General features: G+C 36.3%; 1 non-coding gene across 1 annotated transcript; it reads right to left on the bottom strand.

Moving 5' to 3' along the window:
• Nucleotides 1–2,935: 2,935 nt before the first annotated feature.
• On the bottom strand, nt 2,936–3,040 carry LOC122230808. The gene has a single exon (XR_006207893.1). It is a non-coding gene; the product is annotated as a U6 spliceosomal RNA (small nuclear RNA).
• Between the last annotated feature and the right edge of the window lie 10,371 nt (nt 3,041–13,411).

Here is a 13,411-nt window from a genome sequence, read left to right as displayed (position 1 = left end):
ATTTGCTTTCTTTTTTCCTGGTGATTTCTGATTAGTGTCTGAAAGTCTCTGCCTCACTCTCTTAGAATAACCAGATGACTTAAACTCTGGGTGGACATAGTGGTCACCGGAGAGGGAGAGGGCTCCTGCAGTAAAAAAAAGTGTGTGACAGTTCCCATCTGGCCAGGCTGTTGGGCTCATTTTTTTTTTTTTATGGTTGTTTTGTCATTAGTCATATAGGTGTGTAAGAATTACAGTGTTTCAGAACATTGTAGCTAGAAAGGACTTTCTACATTCTGTATATTCTGTACAGTAGAAGGCATTTTGTGCAAAAAAGGTTATGTCATCAAGTAAGTTAGCTACTATCACAGCTAAACAGGTACATGACTTTTCCCAGCTGTCAATATGTTGAATGTGCATTATGAATTTCCAAGAAGGGGAGTATAGTATGCAAAGTTTCTTAAAATTACTTGATTGTAGATCTCGCTTATTTATGTATGCATTTAGTCTGCAGATTATCTCATAGGACAGGTGCACTATAGAACACACGCTGGGAAAGCTGATCTGGTAGAACTCTTAGTAGAGTCAGTAATCAAGTCAATTTTGACTTTATATGAAATAATGTAAAAATTTTAGCTTTAACAACCAGCACATGGATTTCTCTTAGAGTACATTTAGAGTCCCTGGGGATGGCAAATAAGACTCCCAGAGCACTGGTGTCAGTAGGAACTTAAGGAACAACTAATAAAAATGGTTAAGTTGTTCTGGCATGATAAAGTAAAGGGGATTGATTTTCCTCTTGGGAGGTAAAGAGACTCTGGGGAGAAAGGGATGGCGACATGATGTGAAGAAGGAAACCAAATGATGAGAAGAGCCTCAGAAATTTTAGTTGGTACCAAAGGACAAGAGGTTGCTTAGTATATAGTTTGAAATTATTCCTCCTGCTATAATTTAAACCTCCTCTGGCATTCGCAAATCTTCAGGAAAGTCTTCCATACCTGTGCGTGTGTGTTTAAATGATTATTTTTGGGTGGAAATCGATGAAAGATTTGGATTTCATATCTGGATCAGAGCAGTGAGGAATCGCAACAGTATGTGTGAAAGCAGAAGTTAGACATGGAGAAGACTATGAGAATATGAGAACTCTGGGAATTTGCAGACCTCTCTGGGACATGAAACTAGGGATCTGGGCAAATTTTATCTGGAACTCAGTGGGCAGAGGATTCTTAGCTGACATCTCAATATATATGTACATGTATTACCATTATCATCAGGTTTTAATGGGCTGGAGGGGCCCCAGCTGACATCTGGGGATATTACACACATATATTACTATCATCCAGGCCAGGGGTAACTGTGGTGACTAGTAGTTAAAATGCATTGCTTCCAGGAATAATAAAATAATAAGTTAAGAGAAATTATCTGTGACAGAGACTAACTAGTCACCAAAACCATTTCTCCCTCCTGGGCACCAGCTTGACTACATTTCCTAGTCTATCTTAGCAATTGGGTGTGAGCATATGACTGGGTTCTTGCCGATGACATGTGAGTAGAAGTGATACATGCCACTTCTGGACCTTGCCCTTAGAAACTTTCTCATGACATTCTTCATGATCTTTTTCCTTTGACTGATTTGATACAACCAAGTGCTGTGACGCTGAACACTGCATGCAGAAGATAGAAAAATCACACAGAAGAAAAAGCCAGGGCCTCCAGATCACCAGTTAGAGGAACACTGCCCACAAATCAGGACAGCCATGTGGATGTGACCTGACCACATGTAATTTTTATTGATTTAGAGCCTTCCACTTCCAAATTCACTCTTTTATATTACTCTGCGAGAACAAATTTGGGCCCGTAAATATTTTTCTGTGGCCACCAAAGTGTCGAGGCTTTGCAAGTGGATGATGGAGAGACACTGAAGGACCAAAGGACTTCCTGGTGCCAGAGTACCCTCCTGCTTCCTGGTGCCAGAGTACCCTCACTAGGCAGGCTCCTGTGGCACTTAGAGCTTCTCCATCTTCTGCCTCCTGAAGTGCCTGGTGGTGAGCAGGACTCAGCTGCCAGCAGCTTCCCCTGGTGGTTTTAGCAGAGTGCCTCTGGGCAGATGTCTCCCTGTGAATAGCTTTCTCTGACACCCTGCACAGCAGATTTCTGGAAGGTTTAGCTGACACAATATGGCAGTGACTTTTCTGCCACTCATTGAAACACAATCATGTTCTTTCCAGCAAGGTCTAGAGCTCAGTCTTTTAAAACATTTATTCTAAAGAATTTTAGAAACATTTATTTAAAAATCTTTATGGCCACAAGGCAACTTTTTACCTATAGCATACCTCAATCTGGATGATACACTGTGCTTGCTTTTTTTTTTTTTTTTTTTCTGAGTGTGCTTGACACACAATGCTACACTGGTTCCTGGTGTATAACGTCGTGATTCAACATCACTATGCATTGTGCTATGCTCGCCACAAGTGTGAGTCACCATTGGTCAGCGTACGATCCCATCACAGTGCCACAGACCACGTTCCTTATTCTCTACTCTCATTTTGCTGACCCACTCATTCCACAGCTGGAAGCCTACATCTTCCATTCCTCCTTATTCGTCCTGCCCACCCCCCAGCCCCACTCCCCTCCAACAACCATCAATTTGCTCTCTGCACTGATAGGTCTGGTTCTGGTTTATTTGTTGTTTGTATATTCATTTGGTTTCTTAGATTCCACATGTAAAGGAAATCATATGGTATTTTTCTTTCAACTGTGACTTATTTCACTTACCATAATATCCTCTAGGTTCATCCATGTTGTTGCGATGGCAAGACCTCATCCTTTTTTGTGGCTGAGTAATATTCTTATATATATAATATCCATGGAAAAATATATACATATTGTATACATATATATCTCATCTTTTTTATCCATTCCTCTATCGATGGACACTTGGGTTGCTTCTATATCTTAAGAAAGATAATTTTTCAGGAATTTGTGTGTCATCCTTGCATAGGGACCATGCTAATCTTATCTGTATTGTTTCAAATTTAGTACATATTGCTGAGTGAGCCCTGACATACTGTGCTTTTCAAGAATTCCATTTTTTTTAAGGGAAAGGGGATTACCACATTTGTTCAGAGCCAAAGTGCCCATTATTATTAATGTTTTGTTTAGGAGTCAATCATCTTTCTGAATAACTACAGAAATGCCATTACTTAATTTCATCAGAGCTTTAGTCTAAGTAAGAGTTACATTTGGGGGGGGGTATATTTGATATTCAGACAAATGTATTTTATAAGTATTCCATTTTAGATTTATCGATAATTTACAGTTTGCAAATTATGGAGAGTTTAGAGGTAAATGTTTGCTTTATTTTGCCTCAGTCTTATGGAAATGTGATTGTATACTTTTTCCTTCAGGGGAATAGTTCACATTTTATTTCTAATATATATCAAATAAAAGTGATTCTGTAGTAACTGATTATAGGAACAAATATATCTAGTTGAACTTTTCTTAACTCTAATGCCAGTATAATTTCTCACATTACAACAGTTTTCACAGAGCTATCAAGTATTTTGTGTTAACATATTATAAGATTAAAACTTCTTGATATCAAACCCAGAATATAAAATAGTTTTGAAACTGGAACCTATATGAATATATTTCCAAACCAAGAAGTCACATAAATTAACACAAGTGACCCTGAGTATATAATTTTATTCCTAAACTATTTAAGCAATTTTTCTACTATGAAACATGGATATTGATATTTAAGAAGCAATAATGCATGGGCATATTATACATTTAATGTATTATTACCAAAAGCAATCATTTAAATTTAGGTAATTGAACATATGACTTGTAATTATATACTTAAATTATCAGTATGATTCTAACATTTTCTTTTTTATGTTTATTTCATTTTTTTTAATGTTTAGTTGTGTGTGTGTGAGAGAGAGAGAGAGAGAGAGAGAGCGCATGGGTTGGGGAGGGGCAGAGAGAGAGGGAGACACAGAATCTGAAGCAGGCTCCAGGCTATGAGCTGTCAAGCACAGAGCTGGATGTAGGGCTTGAACTCATGAACCACAAGATCATGCCCTGAGGTGAAGTCAGATGCTTAACTGCCTAACTGACTAAGCCACCGAGGCACCCCAAAGTTTATTTATTTTAGAGAGAGTGAGATCATGAGCAGGGGAGGGGCAGAGAGAGAAGGGGAACAGAGGATCCAAAGCAGGCTCTGTGCCGACAGCAGAGAGCTCTGTATGGGGTTTGAACTCAGGAATCCTGAGATCATGACCTGTGCTGAAGTCGGATGCTTAACCAGCTGAGCCACACGGGCGCCCCTGATTCTAACATTTTTATGAGTCATTTATCTGACTTCCTTATAATAGAAGCAGAAGTTTCTAATTTTCGTAAGAAATTTTCAGATCGTATAAATGAGTTTAATGAGCCAATTAAGAAAAAAAACTAATGAAACTATAGTCAACCAAGCTTTTAGTTATTTAATATTATAAATTGTTTACTACCTGATTTTAAGGGGTACAGAAATCTAAGAACATTTACCAGACCTACTAGAAAGTATATGTTGTTTGTACTCATTGAGGGAATCTTGAATTATGTTAAAACTTATTTAAAACCAGCTGAGGTAAAGTCTAAATCCTTGCTAATGGAGAAGTTATTAAGCTTTCTGTTCCAGTCAGTGGCAATCTGCCCATGTGTGCACAGCCAAAAAGTTGTATCCTGCTCCACAGCTTGCACATTTTGGAGAAGTAGCTTCCTGGTCCCTTTGAGGAAGAAGCAGCCTTGAGAGTATCAAGTGCCTAATTCCAAACTCAACCATCCCCCTACCTGTATTTCTCTAAACACATAGTCAACCAGCAAACTATTGTCTAAGGAAAACTAAGATTTGTCATGTGTTTGGTCACCCTATCCATCTAGGAAACTGACACATGTGCTTATGCAATTATATGCAGTATCATGACTACTAGAATGTCCCTATGCAAGTCTCTTGCGTTAATTTAATAATAAAACAATACTCAAGTTAATTGCTTTCTATTGAGCTGGACTTGAATTACACACAGGGATATAAAAGGTTGCCCAGCAGATGTGGTTCCAGGAGCCTGGGGAAAAGCAGTTCCCCAGAAAGAGAGTGCTACAATTACAAAGATGCAGCTATCTTCCCGGCTATTTTAATGTTTGGGAAGTACATCTACAGATCCAGATTCAATAATTAGATAATTAGATATTTCTGAGAGTAATAAGCTGCTTAAAATTACTCTAAATACCAACAGCAGATATCAGACTGCTTTTGGAGAGTTGGTATAGGGAAGGAGACACTACTGGGTGCCTCTCAGGAAACTGGGAACTTAACGGGAGGAAAGGAATGTAGAAAAGAGCTTTTGGAAGGCAATATAAATTTAGGACTGTGACTAAGAGTTTTACAGAATTTTGCATATTCCCAGAATTTTAAAACATATTGGCAGTTTGTCATATTTATTCTAGATCTCTTTTTAAATGGCAAAATTTAAAGTTGAGGTTTCTGTCTCTTTCTAGGGTACTTGCTGCTGCTTCTCTCTGCAGGCAATTCCTGTGATGTAACTGTGTATCTGGTCCATATTCTTATCCTCCGTTACATGCATACCTGTCTGAAACAAATGTAGAGTCATTGTCTTGTTTATCTTAAAACTTTACATAACTGGCTTCATATACAAATATTTTTCTACAACTTGCTTTTTTCACTCAACACATTTTTGAGCTGTATCCCTTTTAACTGCCACATAAAATCATTTGGTTGAATGCATCACAATGTGTTTGTTCACTCCCCTCCCATGGAGATTGTTTTCCCACTTAGATTATTTTCAAATCTTCACCATTACAAGTGAATATTTGTGATTATGGCTGCTTATACTTGTGTGGGAAAGCCTCTCTAAGGAGTTGCTAGGTAGTAGTGTATGCCCATTGGCCCCTTTTCTAGACACTGGGAAAGTTTCTCTTCCTGGCAATCGTAACTATTTTATGGAGGGATGCCAACTGAAATAGATACAAACATAACAATGTTATATGTATTTTTCAGATCGATGCTTACAACTCTGCTTTTTTGAGTCACCTCATGGAATTGTATTTTAAATTATATAGTGTTTTTCCTTTTCACCTTTACAGTTTTTCAAAATTTTAATTTCTTCTTGAGGTCAAATTTAATAGTTTTCTCTTTTGCTAGGAAATAATCCTTTTTAAGAGGTTTATAAATTTAACTTTTTAAAAAACATTTATTCATTTTTGAGAGACAGAGAGACAGAGTGTGGGTCAGGGAGGGGCAGAGAGAGAGGGAGACACAGAATCTGAAGCAGGCTCCAGGCTCCGAGCTGTCAGCACAGACCCACTGCTGGGCTCGAACTCACGGACCATGAGATAATGACCTGAGCTGAAGTTGGATGCTTAACTGATGCCTTAGGGGCACCTAGGTGCCCCTAAGAGATTTATAAATTTAAAGCCATAGAATTACATATGATATTTTCTGGTAATTATTTTCACTTTCCTTTGTCTATGGTTCCATTCTCATGCCTAAATTCATTTGTGTTCCCCTCTTTTGTTTTTCTTGACCAGATTAATTAATAATCTTCATACTTTCAAAGTATGAAAACCTTTGGATTTTTTTTCATTAAAAATTAATCTTTGGAGCCATTGTATTAATTTCATCTTTCTAATTTTTTTTGATTTGTTATGCTTTTTGTAATTTTTGATGGTAAGTACCAAATATTTTGTTTTCATCTGAATGTTTTTGTTGTGCCCCATTGGTTTTGGTATGTATTCAGTAAATAAATATTTATTGAACATTTACTGTGTTCTCTGATTTAGGAACACATAAACACAAAATCTTGTCACAAAGACACTGATATTCTAGTAAAATTTGCACACTACTTTATCTGCTGCAAAGTGTTTTCTTTTTGTTGCTTCCTATGTAGCTTATTGTTTCACATTTATATCTTCTTTGATACAAGTGCTCTTGAGGAGAGAGTGTTTCCTAATATCTGAGTACTTGAGATTTTTCTTTTTTAAGTTTTTAGTTGTTTATTTATTTTGAAAGAGAGTGAACACATGCACGTGTGTGTGAGCAAGGGAGAAGCAGAGAGAGAGAGAGAGAGAGAGAGAGGGAGAGAGAGAATCCCAAGCAGGCTGCATGCTGTCAGCACAGAGCCCAACTTGGGGCTCGATCTCACAAACCTGAGCCTAAATCAAGGGTTGAACACTTAACTGACGGAACCACCCAGGCACCCCAAGGTGTTTATTAAAAACTTTGTTTCCAACTTAATTGGATTTTATTCTGACAAGAGGGTTTTCTTTATAGCCAGACAAATCATCAATTTGGTGAATATATGCTGCATTTTTTGTGTTGACCAGATCTATCTCATTCTGAAAAAAAACTATTGTAGGCTTTTATTTTAATAGTATACATATCAAATTCTTGTTCCATTTTGAATGCTTTTGCTTTATATATTATATCTTCTGATGTAGTATCTATTTGTATACTATTTATTGCTTTTAACTTTATATTTCACCCTGTTGGTTCTATTCCCACTTAGTTTCTCTTTGCCTTTGCCTGGTATTTTTTTCTTTTCCTTTCCTACCTTGTTATTTTCAACCATTCTTTATAACTTAATGATAAGTGTATTTTTTTGAAGCAACAAATATCCTGTTTATTTTCCATTGAGAAATACTTGACATACATCACTGTATAAGTTTAAGATGTATCACATGATGGTTTAATTTACATATATTATGAAATGATTACCACAGCAAGTTTAGAGTTTAGTTAATATCCATTATCTCATATAGATACAATAAGAAAAGAAAAAAAAATTCTCCTAGTGATGAGAAGTCTTAGGATCGTTTCTCTTTATAGGTTTTTTGTTATTGTTTTAATCCAGTCTGATTATTGATAGATTTCAATGTTTCACATTTAGTGTAATACCTGATTTGCTTGGCTTATTCCTTCTGCCTTTATGTTTGTAATTTATAATTTTTGTTAACCTTTTATTCTCTTTTTCCTTTTTTTTTTTTTTGCTGGATTGATAAAGTTGCAATATAATTTCCTTTATTTCCTTCCTCCAATGTTATTATATGGATCATCTCTTTGTCCACATTTCCCTGTCTCGTTCAATTTACATCCTACTAAAAGTAATTTTTATACAGTGTGGGTCTTTGACTTGAAAACAAGGTTTGGTTTGTTAGTGTCAGGAGTTTATAAGACCCAGACTACTCTAGTACCATTATAGTATATAGCCCATGATAGTCTTCCTCACTCACTGTGAATTGAAAGTTTCTTTGTGACTCTTAGATTGGTCCACTGAACTTTCCAGAGGGTACTTATTCTTGATTGTAGGGCTCTACCGTGCTCCAGGGCTAACTAAAGCCTAAGTGCCTCCTCTCCATTTTCTCTCATACAAATGCTGATATTACATGGATTTTAGAGGCTTTTACCGCCTCCTTATTTGTGGAGGAGTCTTGTCACCTAGTTTTGTTATCAATGTTTTCCATGGCTGTTTGGTTTTGCTCTTCTAGTGTCTCTGTTTTTATGAAATGTCTTAGGGGATTCATAAACCAAGCGCTTGCTGCCAAAATCTTTCACAGTGCCTCCTCTGACTTGCTTTTTCAGTAGAAAAATCTGACTTCTGTGTCAAAAGACAATAAGGAGAGCAATATTAGGAATATTAGGAATTAGAAGAGGAAGTATTGCAATAACACTGGCATGAGAGGATGATGGCATAGAATATAGTAGCTGTCGTGGCGATAGTGAGAAGTCGTCAGATTTTGGAATCTCTTTTGGTGTTGTTCTTTTTATTATTTTAAAATAATTTTTTACATTTTCTCCTACAGCCATTCTGTCTCATTGGAAATTTATTTTGTGTTTCTTTTGGCTGATTACCTCCTTTAGATGTGATTTTTCCTTGTTGGCTCAGTACAGCTCAGGTTTGGCTGTAGGGGTATCTCAGACTGGGAATTTCAGAGGTGGTGGGATGTGGAGGAGGGGCTTCTGTTGTAGAGGCAGGCAGGCTGTCAGTTGCCTGCTGAGGCGTCTGGCAAATCCTCTTTGATTGTTGAGTTCTTGTCCTCTCCAAATCTTAACTGGGAGAAAAATTTTGTCCTCCCATTCATTCTTTACTGGTCTTTGCAGCATCAGGAGCACTCTCCACATTCATAAAAGACTGATGGCAGTTGCTTTGGGAATTCAAAGTGGCAAGCTCATCCCAGTTCCTGTTGCTTTCCATCCTTTGTCCTTGGTCTGACGCTTGGATAGAGTTCCACACTAGTTCCTTATGTGAGAATGAGTTCAAAGTCTACAAACCTGTCGATTCCAGGAGGAATTTGGCCAGGAAAGAGAAATAGCTTAAAGTTGAAGATGGATGGGAAAAGGGAAGGAACTCTCTTTAGGACTATGCTACAAGGATTTTCTCTGGAAAATGCTCTTACTATCCCAAATATCTTTAAAATTATCAGAACCTGGTTTATCTCATCTTAATATACATGTGGGTTCTGTACATTTAATAGATTGCCCTCATTGTAAATTGTCAAGTAGATGGATAAAACCATGAAGATTATAAAAGAATAAGTATACTTCAGGAAGAAAATAGAACGTTATTTTTTATCTGAAATTTTCTTGAACTTTTTGCTTTATAAGATTGTTTGGAACCATAAAGGAACATATGACAGTGTTCTTGTTCTCTAGGTGTTTACAGCTTGTTTAAAGACATGGCATGTATCAAATTTAAAAAGAGAGGCAAGGCAAGAAGAGAAAGAAAAAATACCTCATATAAAGCAGTACGGTTCCATATGTGCGTTCTAGACAAGTGCTGTAGAAATTCAGAGGAAGGGCAGACAACTGGCAACAGTAACCTTAAGTTTAAAACGGGATATTCTTCATATTTCATGATGGTGTGACTAACCAATGGTTACGTGAAGTTTTATTCCACAGACATCTATTCACCAAAACTGTGTGCCAGGCTCTGAGGGTTCGACAAAGAAGGCAGTGTTGATCCTCCTTGCCAGGATTTCACGATCTAGGAGACTCTACTCAGGAGGGCATCCATTTTGAATTGGTTATTTTTTCAAGCTTTGTGATAGATTTAGTTCACGACCAACAACATACATGTGGATATGGTTTGACCAGGCTATTGAAAACAATGTCCCTCATGGATGGTGCTTCCAAGAAAATCAGCAGATGCAGACACCCAGATTTGACAGTGACTCTGTGGTTGAGATTTGCGAAGTTCCTATGAACATGATGGTATCAAAACCTAAATGTCTCCGTATTTGACAGTATGAGGTGTAGAAGTGAAACTTGCACTCATTCATTTCTAATGCTGATATTGGAGAGTGTGTGAAAAATGTAAACTTAAATTTATGATTCATGCTTCACTGAGCTGAAACATTTTGTTTAGATGCAGCCTCAATTATCTTTCAACTGAATCACTTTCTAAACTTATTTTAAGCAATTGATTTTTCAGTAATAATACATTAATCTTTGTGATGTCAAAATCATTAATAATAAAATCCTGTACAGAGTGCTCTGAGCAATATATAATTTCATTATGGAGCTAAATGACATGCACACATTTTGGTTGTTCTACGATAAGGAAAAATAAAGACAAATTTGTGTTTTTATTTTCTTTTTAAAAAGATAAACAAATTCTGTCTTTTTATTCTATTTAAGAATTCACTCTTTTCCTCCTTCAGATGTGAATAAATATGACAAGAAAGGTCACTGAACTAAGATTAGACACTATGGTATTAAATCCTAGAGAAAAGTTATACAAAAAAGAAATTTATTTCATTTTTTAGTTTTAAGTACGAAAGCATAATACCAATGCTTCTAAGTAGATTAGTGAATCCTCAGAAATGTTTTTCAGTAACCCACGGAGCTGTTTTGAGGCCATTGGCCATGATCTATAAAAATTAAAAGCTGAAAAATCCAGATATCATTTTCAGTGAAGTAAAAATCTATTCATTAATGTAGTGATTTGTCTTACTATGGCTCATATTAAGGTATGGAATAAAATCTACAAAAACCCATGGCCTTACTCAATGTCTGAATGGTTAATGAGTTTCTGCAAAGTATCATAAATGCTTCCAAAATGACAAAGCATTTAAAAATTCCTCTATAACTTAAAATTATTCAGTGAATCCTTGACAAAGGAGCCTTAGGCCACTTCAGATTCATAATGTCTTAAGTATAATATTAAGTATGTGCAAATCCAGAACACTTGAAATTAAAAAAAAAATATGTCAAAAATTCAAAACTGTTTCTACAACTGTTTTATGGTTGCCATGGCTTTAAAAGAAGTATTAAAGTATTCAAAGTATTCCCTTCTCAGTTGTCTGTGGCTTTTCTAAGCCAGCGTGGTTGCTGTAATGGAACCAGGGGCTCTGCGTGGCTATAGGAACTTTGTTACTTTTGCTAGAGCACAAAGCAAATGAAGGTCATGTCTGAATTTATTTACAAAATCCTATCTGTGACAGATTAACTATTGAATATTTATACACAGACAATGTTAGGAACTTGGAAAAGATTTCTCTGGGGCTTACCTTGGAATTCATATTTTCTTTAATTTGCTCAATTTTAAAATTCTGATTATAATACATAGATATTTGCTTCAGGAAGACTGTTCTGACTGCTGTCTTTCTTGGGCCTGACTGCACCCTTCCCCCTGCACCTCTGGATGCACCTCCATTACCACTGACTCATCAGAACGCTCCTTCAGGCAAGCAGTCATGTCACATCTGTCTTTGTCCTTTCACTGCCTGGGCAGTGCCTGTATCATAGTGAGGGAAACTTGTCTGTGGAATAAATTAATCCCAGGTGTAAATTTAAGAGAGACAACAGTAAGAGAGGCGAGTAAGATAACCTTTTGTGTAACTACACAGTGTATCAGCTTACTTATATGTACCCATTGTCATCCATTTGTATTTGCTCTTAGAACTATTTTTATTCCCTCTGTAGGCTACAGGTTTCTACCCAAGTTTCCCTAAAAGCACAGAATGAACAAAGATCCCCAGGGGCTAGAGAAGCTTAGTCTGAAGGCATTGTCATAGTTGTTATATTCTTACGTTTCATTTTTTTAAAATGTGAAATTTTCTATTATCCATGTTTATTTTATTATAAACTAGACATAAACATGTAATATATATTACATATAAATATATAATATCTCTGTATTTATTTGATTATAAACATGATTTTTTTCTCTAAATCTTTAATTAAATTAGACAGTACAGGAATATTCATTTTATTTACCCTATGGATTTTTATAACCTCTGACTGATAAATGTGGCACTAAGATATATCTCTTCAACAATATAGGCCATTTCTGGAAACAAAGGCCACTTTTCAACTTTGAGCATTTTGAGTGCTTCCCCACATGACACATCTAGGAGCTTGAATTTGTTCTGAAATATTCTATTAAAATGAAATTTAAATGATAATAAATTTATATTTCTTTTAATATATGAAATTTATTGTCAAATTGGTTTCCATACAACACCCAGTGATTAATCAATCAGGATCAGAAATATTATCCTATTTGGAGAACACAAAGTATTAAAAATATTACACAACAGAGGGGAAAACAGAGTATTCTTTCTATGGCCATTTATTAAAATGATTTCCTCATTCTTTACCTCATTCACTTATCACATTATCAGGCATCTAAGGAACTTATGACTCTTTAGGAAAGATAGGCAAGAAAATGGATTACACAGTGTAAAACAGAATGTCTGTGCTGTCACAGAGTTGAGAATTTTAGTGTCGGAGTGCAGGGAGAGGTGAACATAGAGACATAGAATGGGGAAGGCCTTATGGAGGAAGGTGTGTATATGTGCAGCTAATTGGAGTGGCAGGATTCGGAGTTTGATGTAAGAAAATCACCACTAATCTGCTAGTAAAAGTCCACCAAACTGGTTTGTTGAAGCCAATAAACAATGTGAGATTAAAAAAAGTGTCTACCATATGTGGGTCCTAATATTACAAAAAACGGAGTATTATGGAGCTTGAGCAGCTCTCAGCAGTAGTCCAAGATTTCACTCCATGGGCTCCTTTTAAAGCAGAAGTGTTATTATTCCACACCTCACATGTGTATATTTAATCTTAAAGATGTAGACCTTGGCTGGAAGAACGCAGAAACTAAGAGATAGTTATTGGTACAATCTGTAATGTTCCATCAAGATTTTGAAATAATTTAACAGCTTATATCTAATAGACACTGTTCCTTACTGATGTTATAGCTATGCCTGACCTTGCTGACATGACCATCCATGTATCCCTCATGACATTCAGGGGCAACAATACCAGTAGACCATTCTGTGTTCTTCAAGGTTGAGCCTTATGCAAACAGGCTGGGCCCTTTTTAAGGGAGGAAAAAAAAACTTATAATAACCAGAGATAAATATAAAT

Source organism: Panthera tigris, chromosome C2 (genome assembly GCF_018350195.1).
Source record: "Panthera tigris isolate Pti1 chromosome C2, P.tigris_Pti1_mat1.1, whole genome shotgun sequence".
Lineage (NCBI taxonomy): Eukaryota > Metazoa > Chordata > Mammalia > Carnivora > Felidae > Panthera > Panthera tigris.
This window is presented reverse-complemented; position numbering and strand designations above follow the sequence as displayed.